Source organism: Misgurnus anguillicaudatus, chromosome 22 (genome assembly GCF_027580225.2).
Source record: "Misgurnus anguillicaudatus chromosome 22, ASM2758022v2, whole genome shotgun sequence".
Taxonomy (NCBI): domain Eukaryota; kingdom Metazoa; phylum Chordata; class Actinopteri; order Cypriniformes; family Cobitidae; genus Misgurnus; species Misgurnus anguillicaudatus.
Genome location: NC_073358.2, coordinates 19,022,747 through 19,035,838, shown reverse-complemented (window position 1 = coordinate 19,035,838; position 13,092 = coordinate 19,022,747). Strand labels below are relative to the sequence as shown.

The 13,092-nt window shown below is 36.6% G+C and overlaps 1 long non-coding RNA gene across 2 annotated transcripts; it reads left to right on the top strand.

The window, feature by feature from the left end:
- The first annotated feature begins 8,603 nt into the window (after nucleotides 1-8,603).
- Nucleotides 8,604-12,667, top strand: LOC141358880 (uncharacterized). 2 transcript variants are annotated; one of them, XR_012365399.1, is made up of 5 exons: nucleotides 8,604-10,157; nucleotides 10,587-10,629; nucleotides 11,265-11,385; nucleotides 11,522-11,592; nucleotides 11,658-12,667. It is a non-coding gene; the product is annotated as an uncharacterized lncRNA (long non-coding RNA). The 2 variants fall into 2 exon arrangements; XR_012365398.1 differs by having other exon boundaries at nucleotides 8,608-10,157; nucleotides 11,261-11,385.
- The last annotated feature ends 425 nt before the right edge of the window (nucleotides 12,668-13,092 follow it).

The window sequence follows — 13,092 nt, the reverse complement described above, 5'->3', positions numbered from 1 at the left end:
GCCATCGCGTATTAAAGTTGCTTTATTGCATCAATAATGCGCCCACGGCATTAAAATAACACAAATGAACTCTAAAGAAGAGAAGTATGTTATGTTATATCTAAAAGCTGCGAATGGGAACTGTGCAGCTTTTTAGCACCACCTTTGCGCTTTGGTCTGCCCATTTTGAGAGAGAGGGGTGGATAGAGAGGGTAAAGCGATATTTTAAGCGGAGCAGCTATTGCGTCTGTGGCGGGTTTAGTGATCAACAGAAGGCAAGCCACTGGCCCTGCATGATGGAGCAGTCTTTGGCAAAAATCAATGCCGTATCGGCCCCCAAAGTGCGTCGGCCCACCAGCAAAATGCCTACCTACCCAGTCATGCCTAAAACAAAACGTTGCAAAAAAACATTGCTTTTTGATTTGGTTTTGTTTGCGTAGTAAACAGACGTTATGTTTACGTTTTATTCCAACGTTATGATAACGTTATTTTGACACCTAAATAAAACATCTCACAAATGGTTTATTTTGGTCTGGTTTTATTTTCGTAGTTAACGGACGTGGTATTTACGTTTTATTCCAACATTATAATTACGTTATTTTAACACCTAAATAAAACGTCCTACAAATGGTTTATTTTGGTCTGGTTTTATTTTCGTAGTAAACGGACGTGATATTTACGTTTTATTCCAACGTTATGATTACGTTATTTTAACACCTAAATAAAACGTCTCAAAAATGGTTTATTTTGGTTTGGTTTTATTTTCATAGTAAACAGACGTGATATTTACGTTTTATTCCAACGTTATAATAACGTTATTTTAACACCTAAATAAAACATCTAAAAAATGGTTCATTTTGGTCTGGTTTTGTTTTCGTAGTAAACGGACGTGATATTTACGTTTTATTCCAACATTATGATTAAGTTATTTTAACACCTAAATAAAACGTCTCAAAAATGGTTCATTTTGGTCTGGTTTTGTTTTCGTAGTAAACAGACGTGATATTTACGTTTTATTCCAACGTTATAATTACGTTATTTTAACACCTAAATAAAATGTCTCAAAAATGGTTCATTTTGGTCTGGTTTTGTTTTCGTAGTAAACAGACGTGATATTTAAGTTTTTTTACTACCTAAAAAAAACGTACTTATTAGGTGCCTTTACAACGTATTAAAAATGTATTTTTTTGGTTACATTGTTTTTTAAAATTTAGGGTGATGTTTTTAAAACGTTGTGCTGCAACATTACCTAATTACATCCAAAATACAACGTTGTGAAACGTTGTAAAAACGTTTTGTGTTTGCTGGGTAGGTAGCACAATGAGGAAATTCTTAGTGATTGCTGCTTTGGGTTTGTGGTGAGAGTTTAAACACAACTCTAACACTTCATTTGAACACTATAGACATTAAAATGACACAATGCATTGATTTGCATAATAATTTTGTAATTGGCACCAATAGTGATTTTGAGCAACGTCTAAAAAACAACTGTAATTTATGATTCATATTGGTTTTATTGATTCCTTTTTTTTCATGAGCATAGGGGTTTGTGTGAAGAACTTACATATAAAATGCAGTATTGTTGTTTGCCTGTCTCAATTTTGATACAAGTAGGATAATATTATTTAGTCTGAGCAGAGGTAAAAAACATGTTTACACAAGGACAATATCAGGCTGATAAAGTGTTGCTGGACATACATTTGGGACAGTCAAATCTGAGATTGGTGGAGAACAATACATTGGGCCCAATCATACACCTGGTGCAATGCAGCGCAATGCGCAACGCAAGTGTATTTTGCTAGTTTCAACCCGCCGCAATTAGCATTTTTACTTTTAGCACCATGTTGTTTAAATAGCAAATGCATTTGCACCCAATTTTGGACCCATGGGCGTTCTGGTCTGAAAACAAGCAGGCGCACTGTTGGCACATTGCAGGGCTGATTGAAGGAATTTGGGGGCTCCAAGCAAAATGGAAAGCCTACAGCAGTGGTTCCCAACCATTTTAGCCCTAAGTACCCCCACAGCCCTATCAGTAAGGCTCGAGTACCCCTTCCTTAAAACTAAACCAAAGTTGTGTTTTGAAGACAAATAATTAGTAATATTAATTAAATTAAAAACCACTGACTAATGAAGCATAATTATTTCAACAAACCACGATCATTGTGATCAGTGTTTGCATTTTTATCAGCTCATTTGCATTTTTAAAGGACACACCCAAAACAGCAAATTTTTCTCAGGCCTACAAAATGGCAATTTTGACATGCTAATTAATTATCTGTAGGGTGTTTTGAGATAAAACTTCACATACGGACTCTGGGAACTCCAATGACTTATTTTACAAATAAAAAAAATTCATCATATGACCCTTTCTTGAGTTGGACATCGCCAGTCGCATAGCTATGGGTGGGCCACCTGTCAGCTAGGCCCATCCACCTGCCTATCCAGTAAAGCCTATTAGTTATCCTAATGAGTAAATTATGTTGCAATTATCACTATACTTGACCTATAAAATAAATCTTTTTTAAACTCTTGTTTGCTATTATAATAAGGAATAAGTTAATTTTGTAAATAGTAGTGCAATAAATAGCGCATTTCGAACAGCCTCCTCGCCCCTCCTAGACCCCACATCATAGAAATGAACACCCCGTTTAAGGCTGCCACATGAGAGCTGCGCTGCTTCATTGTCTTAGAATGAAGGTCACGAAGACCTTCGGTGAGAAGACTTTATTACAGCTTGATGGTGCACCCTTTAATATTACCGTTGAGGATTCTGAACATGAGGTGTTGGTTCAGCACCTTAAAAAAAGAAAAGTCTTTGCCCCCACTTTTGCGCCCATGAGCCTTCTGGTCTGAAAACGAGGTGTGTTCAGGCGCATTGTTGGTGCGTAGCTATTTTGAAGCAAATAAAATAGACTATGTCACTGACCAACTAAAACCTGCTCTTAAGTCAATGGAGCAATATTGCTTTTGTTATTTAATGAGCGCGTTAGTAATATGCGCCTACGGGACGACAACGCGCATTTGCTTATCACATGGATGCACAGCAGCACACAAACATTTAAAATATGAAAAAATTAAATGATTAAAATGTTAAAATGTTTAAAAACATTATTATTGAGTGTCTTGGACATAAATGAGGACCGAGTATGAGATGTTAGAAGGCGTATAAAGCTGCTTCACCTGTAGCCTGGTAAGTAATTAAATGTTTTGCTTTAAACAAATGCAAATATTGCATCTATTTTAAAAATGTTTTTTTATGCTAACCCACATTTATTGTGATGAGAACTGTTGTTTGTAATGCTTTTTAAGCACTCATAGGCCGGCGCTGTCCGAGTGCTAAAGGCTCTCCACACGTTTGTAAATTCTTTATCTTCTGTTAGTTACAAATAAAGTATTTTTAGAGTACAAACATGTTCTTGCCTATTTGTATTATTGTTTTGAGATTACACTGATCATAATAGGCTATCCATTTAAAGCATTTAAAGGCCTGCTAATTTTACTTCCATGACTGAAAGAAACTACTTTTAAATGTTTTAATACAAAAAATAACAACGTCAATACAAACGAAAAAATTTGTTTTGTTTTTTTAAATATCAATCTTAAACTGGTGGACTTCTTACTTAGTTTTTGAGTTTACAAATTCCACCATCTAAATAGGGAATCGGCATGGTGCCAGCGCAACTGGCTTTTAACTCATTTACCGCCAGCCTTTTTGAGAAAAGTTGCCCACCTGCATTTTTGTGATTTTAACAAAATTTTCACAAAATTCCTTGCAGGAAAAATCATTTTCTATAAATATATAAACATACAAATTATATCAAATTAAAGAACACACCCTCTGCTTTCAAACAAACAATAAACAAACAAACAAACAAACAAAATTCTACTTAATTTAACCACTGAAATATGGATATTTCTCTTCAAAAATACAACATTTTGAGCAAAAAGCTTAAAAATGTGCGTTTTTGTAAAGGAATTTATGTTAGAGATCAGACTCAGAATGACTATCAAACATAAAGGCAGTTAAAAAAAAATTATTAACTCTTTTTAACTTCCGTTTTTGATAAATTCGATTTGGCCATCTGGTGGATAAAAGCGGTATTACACTTTCACTTTGAAATTCGTCCAAAAAGGCATATTTATTAGTTAAATATGAACTCATAAATGACGAGATAACTCGTCAATGGCGGTGAATGAGTTAAAGGGGATGAGAGCTGAGACTCTCATTGGTTTATTGCACGTTACACCCAAAACACACCCATTACTCATTACGAGAATAGGAACAACCCTTTCAGACCGTGCATTTGGCGCAGAAACAATTTTTCTCGTCTGTAAATTAGCAAAAGTGGAATCAGACTGTGCGCTTTAGATAATGCACTTAGATCGTTAAAATAGGGCCTGTGGTCTTCTTACTTCGTTTAATTTTTTAGTTTTAGTTTACAAATTCTGCCATCTAAATAGGGAATTGGCATGGTGTCAGCACAACTGGCTCTTTCCCCACCAGCGTTTTTAAAAAAAGTTGCCAGCTAGCACCAGCATTTTTCATGATTTTCACAAAAGTTTAATGCCTTCCAGAAAATGTTCTTCTTCAAATATATAAACAAACAATATATCAAATGAATGAACAGACCCTCTGCTTTAAAAAAAAACAGGTTTCATCTTATCTTCATTAGTTCTCTTTTTATCACCTCTCAAATATCTTTTCAAAAACACCCAATTTTGAGCAAAAAGCTAAGATAATTCCATTTTTGTGAAGGGCTTTTGATAGAGATCAGATGCAGTTCGATCTTTAAAACATACACAAAGTTCTTTCTCTTTCATGTGGGTACTTCCGGGTCGTATATAATTGCGGTATTGCGGAAAGCCGGAAATTGTCGTCATTTGCAGGGAAGTGTTTTCTCTTATTTGACGAGTTATCTCGTCAATGGCGGGGAAAGAGTTAAAGGCGATGGTTTATTGCACGTTACACCCAAAACACACCCATTACTCATTATGAGAATAGGAACAATCCTTTTAATCACAAACCATTTTTCCTGTCACTAAATTAGCAAAAGTGTATTCGGAAACGCCTGTTTAGACTGTGCGCCGTGCACTTTAGACAATGCGCTTAAATAGTTTAAATAGGGCCCATTATATTGTTCACACACAGGTATAAAAATGTACAAAGATTATGTTATTACTGTTTGTTTATCCTGGGGTAATGAGTCACGTAAGCTGTGTTCCCAGGAAATAACTTTTAATACAAAATATAAACATACTACTATTCTACCATATAGATTATTATCACTACATATAGATATGAAAATTGCAAATTTTTTTATGTATTTAATGTATTCTGACGTATTAACACCGTTTAAGAGTTGGTTTCCTCATGCTAAACATAGGCAAAGTCGTCACCTTGGAATTATAAGGTTCTATCTGCGTTCTGAGCAGTTTTGAGATATTGAGCTTCAAAGTTTTTGCATTACATATAGGAAAACTTACATGGGAAAGAAGTTTCTTTCAAACATGAAAATAACAGGGACCCTAAATGCATTCTAAATATACAATATCAAAATCCTCTCAAATTTCTAAATGTGGATTTTTGGAAGGGGTCAAATGCAGATAGAACCTTCTAATTCTAAAACAACACTTTTCGCTAAGAATTATAAGGTTCTATCTGCCAAAACATTATTTAAACATTAAATATAAAATTAATGTTGTAACAATTTTTCAACATGTGTAAGAAAGTAACATTTTAATCCTTTCTATGACATTTAATATTTTTATTTTAGCACTTTTATCTCTAAAAGTCTGATTTTACATTGCTACTTTACAACATTGCTTCTTCCCTCTTCTGCCTCAGTTTCTCTACCATCCTCATGTATATGTCGGGTTCATTACAAAATAGACAATTTTGTTTTGGCATGTTATACCATTCCCTACTGAAAAATCCAGCTAAGACCAGCATAAGCTGGTGAGCTGGTTTGAGCTGGTCTCAAAACTTGGTTTTAGCAGGTCTCCCAGCTTGGTTTTAGCAGGTATTGCTGATGTAGTAAGCTGGTCTAGCTGTGTTTTGGTCACTTTTTAAGCTGGTCTAGCTGGACTTAGCTACTGCCACCTTAAACCAGCTAAAACCAGCTACCAGCTTATGCTGGTCTTTGCTGGATTTTTCAGTAGGATTAAGCAGCTACAGGCTACAATCATTCTGAAATAATTTTAATACTGAGGCAACTGCTTTAACAATCTTTCACATGTTTACATTTTGACATAACAATCATAACTTACTGTAAACACACTTTTTTTGGGTAGGATAGGTTAGTTCGTTTTTTCTGTATTTTTATCTTAGTGCTTGCCTCTTAATATCAGGAACTAAGAAGCTAGCACTGCTGGCTAGTGTGGTGTCTAACTATGAAAACAATCTCCTCAGCAAGACCTGAAAAAAAGCCTGCCCCTACTGAAAAATCCAGCAAAGACCAGCATAAGCTGGTAGCTGGTTTTAGCTGGTTTAAGGTGGCAGTAGCTGGTGTAAGCTGGTCCAACCAGCCTGGCAAAGCTGGTCAAGCTGGTGGGTCATCTGGTCTTCCAGCATGACCAGATAAGTCCAGCTAGACCAACTAAAAAAGTGACCAAAACACAGCTAGACCATCTTAAAAAGTGACCAAAACACAGCTAGACCAGCTTAAAAAGTGACCAAAACACAGCTAGACCAGCTTGCTATACCAGCAATACCAGCAAAAACCAAAATGGGAGACCAGCTAAAACCATCTCACCAGCTTAAGCTGGATTTTACAGTAGGATGAACTTGCCTAAAATTCGGACTGTCGATCTTAAGGTTTCTTAAAAACTTTGCGTTGCGTGCCATAATCCTCACAGATATTGTGTGTCTCTGATTTTTCCTGTCGTCAAGGACAAAGCCGGCAACACCACATATAGGGACAGTTTCACGGACAGGGATTAGACTAGTCCTAGAATAAACTAAATGTACGAGCTGTCAAAACTGAAAACAACTTGCACTGACATATCTTAAAATACATCAGTGCCCTTTGTTTAGCCTCAAAATGCACAAAAGTAATACTTTTAGTAAGGCATGTTTGTTAAATATTTTCTAATGAAACTAAATTCTAGTTCTGGCTTAAGCTAATCCCTGTCTGAGAAACCACCCCATAAAGTTGATCCTGATTGGTCCCCTTCTGTGCATTCGAAACGCTGATTAGCTCACGCAGATAGAACCTTATAGAGCCAACTTAGAGTTCAATTTTGTAGATAGAACCTTTTTGTTTTTTTAATAAAACGTCCCAAAATGTACAAAACTTAAAATAAAACATCACATAATGTAAATAAGTTGTCACAGAGTAAGAATATGTGAATAACTCAATTTTGACAAAAATGTTAGATAGAACCTTATAATTCCAAGGGGACGAAGTGTCAAAAAAGCAGTTGGATGTGTTACAGAGTATTTCTGTGCCGAATGCACTTTGAGGGTTCAAACAAGTTTCTGAAAGTTTTTTCAAACATGGGTCCAGCTGACGTATCATGGGTAGGCCTTACGGATAATTTCTTTTTTGGGCACTTCCCCGTGGAAAATCATCCTCACACGTCAATCAGTGGGAGAGCGAGAACAGAGAATGCTAGAAGTCAGGCATTACTTAACGCAACAGCTTCTTTTATATAAAGACTCAACAATGGCATGAAAGAAGAAGTGTGTTTTTGGGTGTAAGGGAGTAGTAAGCCAGCATTATGGAACATTATATAGTTTGTTTATCTGGGTTAACAGCAGAGTTTTGTGTGTGTGTTTGTTTATCTCTGGGTTTTGTTGAAAAGTCTCAACCAGGTCATGAGTTGCATCCCTGCTGAAAAAAACAGCTAAAACCAGCTTAAGCTGGTCAAGCTGGTTTTAGCTGGTTTAAGATGGAAATAGCTGGTTTTAGCTGGTCTCCCAGCCTGGCCAGGCTGGTCAAGCTGGTCTCCCAGCCTGGTCAAGGTGGTCTCCCAGGCTGGTCAAGGTGGTCTCCCAGGCTGGTCAAGCTGGTCTCCCAGGCTGGTCAAGCTAGTCTCCCAGGCTGGCCAGGCTGGTGAAGCTGGTCTCCCAGCCTGGCCGGGCTGGTCTCCCAGCCTGGCCAGGTTGGTCAAGCTGGTCTCCCAGGCTGGTCTCCCAGCCTGGCCATGCTGGTCAAGCTGATCTCCCAGCCTGGCCAGACAGGTCAAGCTGGTCTCCCAGCCTGGCCAGGCTGGTCAAGCTGGTCTCCCAGCCTGGTCAAGGTGGTCTCCCAGGCTGGTCAAGGTGGTCTCCCAGGCTGGTCAAGCTGGTCTCCCAGGCTGGTCAAGCTAGTCTCCCAGGCTGGCCAGGCTGGTGAAGCTGGTCTCCCAGCCTGGCCGGGCTGGTCTCCCAGCCTGGCCAGGTTGGTCAAGCTGGTCTCCCAGGCTGGTCTCCCAGCCTGGCCATGCTGGTCAAGCTGATCTCCCAGCCTGGCCAGACAGGTCAAGCTGGTCTCCCAGCCTGGCCAGGCTGGTCAAGCTGGTCTCCCAGCCTGGCCAGGTTGGTCAAGCTGGTCTCCCAGCCTGGCCAGACAGGTCAAGCTGGTCTCCCAGCCTGGCCAGGCTGGTCAAGCTGATCTCCCGGCCTGGCCAGACTGGTCAGGCTGGTCTCCCGGCCTGGCCAGGCTGGTCAGGCTGGTCTTCTAGCCTGGCCAGCTTGAACCAGCTAAGACAAGCCAGCCTGACCACCAAGCAGGCATGACCAACCTTCAACTTTGACAACGGTGAATGGTAAATGGTTGCAAAAGGTTAATACAATGCTTAAAAATCAACGTTGAAATTTGGTTGAAATAATGTCAGTACGGTGAATGGTAAATGGTTGTTTTATGACATTTTAATTTGTGAATCCTTTAGATAAAAATGTAAAAACTCATTTTATGAAAATACTTATATTTTTAAAATTTAACAAAAGTAATTGATCAAGTTAAAAATATATTAGACACATGCAAATAAATCATCTTTGTATCTTTATTTTTCCCTTTCAAAACAAGTGCCTTTTTGGTAAAAATGTTTTAGGTTGCTCATATTATATAAAGTTTAAGAAGCTACAAATATTTTATGTATTACATTGATTTTAACACTGGTGGGGCATGTGATTTCCATATGATGAATTCAGGAGATGGATTAGGCTATTTTTGTAAGCATTATTATGGTTGTTTTATTTTTAGTATATTTTCATCACAATGTCTAAAATATAACGTTTCAAATATAAATTTTAAGAATACCATTAATAATGTAATAACATCCAACCTTTTCTCGGCTTTCTTTACTGTGCCACAGACAGCTCCCTCAGCCTTTTGTAAGCAAAACATGCCCATGCGGTGTGGGCAGGGCAGGGCAAACTCACACCACATCCCAAATGGGCCCCACACACTGACTTTGCCCTTTTGAGCCCCATGGGGGTTTTTAGTGGGCATGCCCACAGAAAACCCACACATGCCCCATATTTTTTTTAGCTAGCCCCCATTAGTTTGCCATTAATCATAGTAGGGCCTAATACTTTTTTAAAAATATTTTAATTATTAAAATAAGTATTATTATTAAATTATTAAAATAATTATCATTGGTTGTTATTATCTTAGCAGATAATTTTTTTATGTTTATTGTTGTTGTTAAATCAAAAACCAGTTACTACACTTTTATTATAATAAAAACATTTATTTTATTTTTTTATAAAGCTCTGTCCATTTAGAACAAAATGTGCATGCATGTTTATGAAATAATTGAACCCACCCCCGGATGAAGATCTAAAAAGCTATGTTTTAAAAGCACAATATTTCTGTTTATTTTAATAGAAGAAATATTTATTGTTAAACAAGTTCTAATTTTCAGTTCCGTCTGGACGTGGGACATCTTTTTTACTATCTTTATTGTTTTTTTAACATTTTGTCTTTTGTTATGTGTTATTAGCTATGGTTATTAGTCATGTTCGACTTCATGATGCGCTGCGAGAACCGACATCATACGTTGATGACGTCAATGTATCGCGAGAGCGAGTCAAGAATTACACTCTCGCGGTACATTGACGTTATCAACCTGTCAGCGCAGCAAGAAGTCGAACACACGTATTTGCGGGCGCGCGCCTCCGTCCTCGTGAGTTCAAAGTGGATTTTAACCGTTTACCTCAGACGACAGTTTTCATTTCTATGGCAAATTCTAAGGTAAGTTTTTATTAATTCCTGGTTAAGTCATTAAAATAAGTTCACAGTTATGTTTGTTTTGTTTTTAGTAACAGTTAATTCGATATGACTCAAATATTCTGAACTTTAATGTTGAATGTTGATGCAGTGGTTTGACTGTGCTCGTGACGCATCTGAGCTAATGTAGTGCAGATCTTTTATTTGTCTTTAACGTTACCTTCTATAAAAATGTGTTATCCTCGTTCTTCAAATTTATTTGACATTGTTTAGTTAATTATAACGCAAGTTATTTAAATGTAGAGTTTGACGCATAAATGTAAGATTATTTAACTTACAGTACGGGCACAGTTTACAGTAACGTTAGCCTGTTAAAACTGTTAAGAATTTAAACAGAAGCCATCAATTCTGGATTAATAACTATTGTATATTTATGTTCACTTTTCTTTACAGGTCATTTTCTTGTTGTGTTTTGATGTTTTCCATTGGCTGAAGAGTAAGTATTACTTTGTGTTTATATTTGCATCCAAAACACAAGTGCTCAAAAAGTGCATATCTGGTTTATCATTGTCATTAGGAAAATATAAGAAAATAATTTAGGATACAATGGTTATTGTTCAGCACAGCAATTCATTTCTTTTGTATGTCACTATTCCTTCTACAGTATGTAAGTTAGGCTTACATATTTCAAACCCTTTGTTTTCAATAGACAGAGGCAAAAGTTAATTCATAGTTCAGAGTGGATGTTGACATAAGTTTTAGAGAGGCTTCATATTGACATATAAAATTGGTCTTTGTGGTGGTGTACATAACAGCATTATTTTCTATCTTTATGTATTATGGTTTTAATCATAATTTTTTAAATGATGGCTATGTCCATGAGCTACCACCCACCATTGTAACGCACCACCAAGCTAGCATTTTGTAATAGAAATCAATCATTTACAATTTATTTTTGAAGCATCTCCCCTACAACATTACAATGCATTTGTATTTGTTTTGTATTCAGGTCAAATTCTACTAATTATAATAACTAAGATACAGTGTTTTGTATTTCACAATTTATATTTTCTTTTGAAAAGGGGCCATTATTTGTTTTTTATTTTATTATGTGTTTTATATTGTAGGCAGATTACCATGCAATTTGAAGAAGTGTAATAAAATACACAGAGGTGAAGTCATGTGTCTTTCCAGATGCCCAATCTGTACCACTCAAAAAGTAATGAAGTGACAGTGTACCATGACAAAAAATGTAAACATTCTTTATTTCTTTCAAAGTTGTACTTGGGCCACAGTTTTTTGTATTTCTAACCAAAACATTACATTTATGATTGTATTCTAATGAAATATGTTTTTCTTTTTCTGAACTTTATCAAACGCAATGATAGCTAAGATGAGCCTGAAGAGGAGATTTGGGAAGATGCTGTTTATAAGTCTTTGCTTTGCCAGATCACCTGTGGTAAGTTTGTAAAACATATATTAAAAATAGGACCAGACCATTATCTAATCAAATTTTTTGATCAGGTCGAGATGTCTGCTAACAAGATGCCTTGTTGGTCTGGGCGAGTTTGAAGTCTCTCACAGACAGTCCAAAAGGCTGTTTGACCCACACGTAAAGCAACCAGTCAATGTTTGCTCTGTTCAGCATCTCTTTGGGGGGGGGTTTAAAGTTGATATGACCTAAGTATTCCGACCCTTTACTCAGTACTTAGTTGAAGCACCTTTTGAAGTAGCAGTTACAGCCTCCGGTCTTTTTGGGTATGACACAGCAATCTTTGCAACTCCTGGATTTATTTTTAACCAAAGCGATCAGAAACACCATTCACTTCTATAGTATTCTTTTATCCTACTATGGAAGTCAATGGTGCTTCCGGTCAGTTTGGTTACAGACATTCCTCAAAATATCTTCATGTGTTCATCAGAACCCATCAGCAACCATCAAGAGAAATTGGAGGCAGCTGAGCTAAATTGCAGATATTGATGCAAATGATCTGTATAATGTAAATATAATATTTCTTTTTTTCATACATTTGCAGAAGTTTCTAAAATTCAGTTTTTACTTTGTCATGGGGTATGTATTGTAGATTTATGAGGAAAATATCTAAACAATTACAGTATCATGCAACTACCTTAAAATTTAAATGTGAAAGGGGTCTACCCTGAATACTTTCTGAATGCACTGTAGGTGATCTTGATTGAAGCTTATTGTCACCGTAAACACAACAGCTTTCTTCCTTCATCAGATGGCTATGCTATGTTTCTAGACAGACCATTAAAGAACACACACACACCCTGATGTGCAATAACAAGATTTTTTTTATACATGGGCTAAAAATGCATCATTTTTGAAAATGAAATAACTTTTGTTTTCTCTTTAGATGCTTTCATCGGGTTTTAAGTACAGTATGAGCCAGAATGGAAGGGTGTTGGTGGCCATAAGAAGACTGTGAGCTAAACCTACAACAAAATTCATATTTGCAGTTTTCCTATATATTTTTTTCTATTCAGATGAATAAAATGACTTTTAAATATTATTTTGTTTTCATATTTTATGTTTTTATTCTGTATTTGGAATATTCAACTTCCGCACTACTAATTGGAAACCTAACTGTTTGAAAGAATTTGTTTTTATCTATAAAAGATCAATTTTAACAGCTGCTTTCATGTTTATTTAGAAAGGGTAGGCACATGCCATCGTTCACATTCAAACTTTACCTACTTTAGGTGTTTAGTTTTATGGATGGGGTTGTACTGTAGGTAATGAGCAGCAAGTTGCATTCTTGTAATAATTATACTAAAAACATGATATGTACAGCAAATCATTTGGTGCGTATTGAAATTTAAAGTGAAAATCTACAGTGGGGCAAAAAAGTATTTAGTCAGCTACCAATTGTTCAAGTTCTCACACTTAAAAAGATGAGAGAGGCCTGTAATTTTTGTCAAAGGTACACGTCAACTA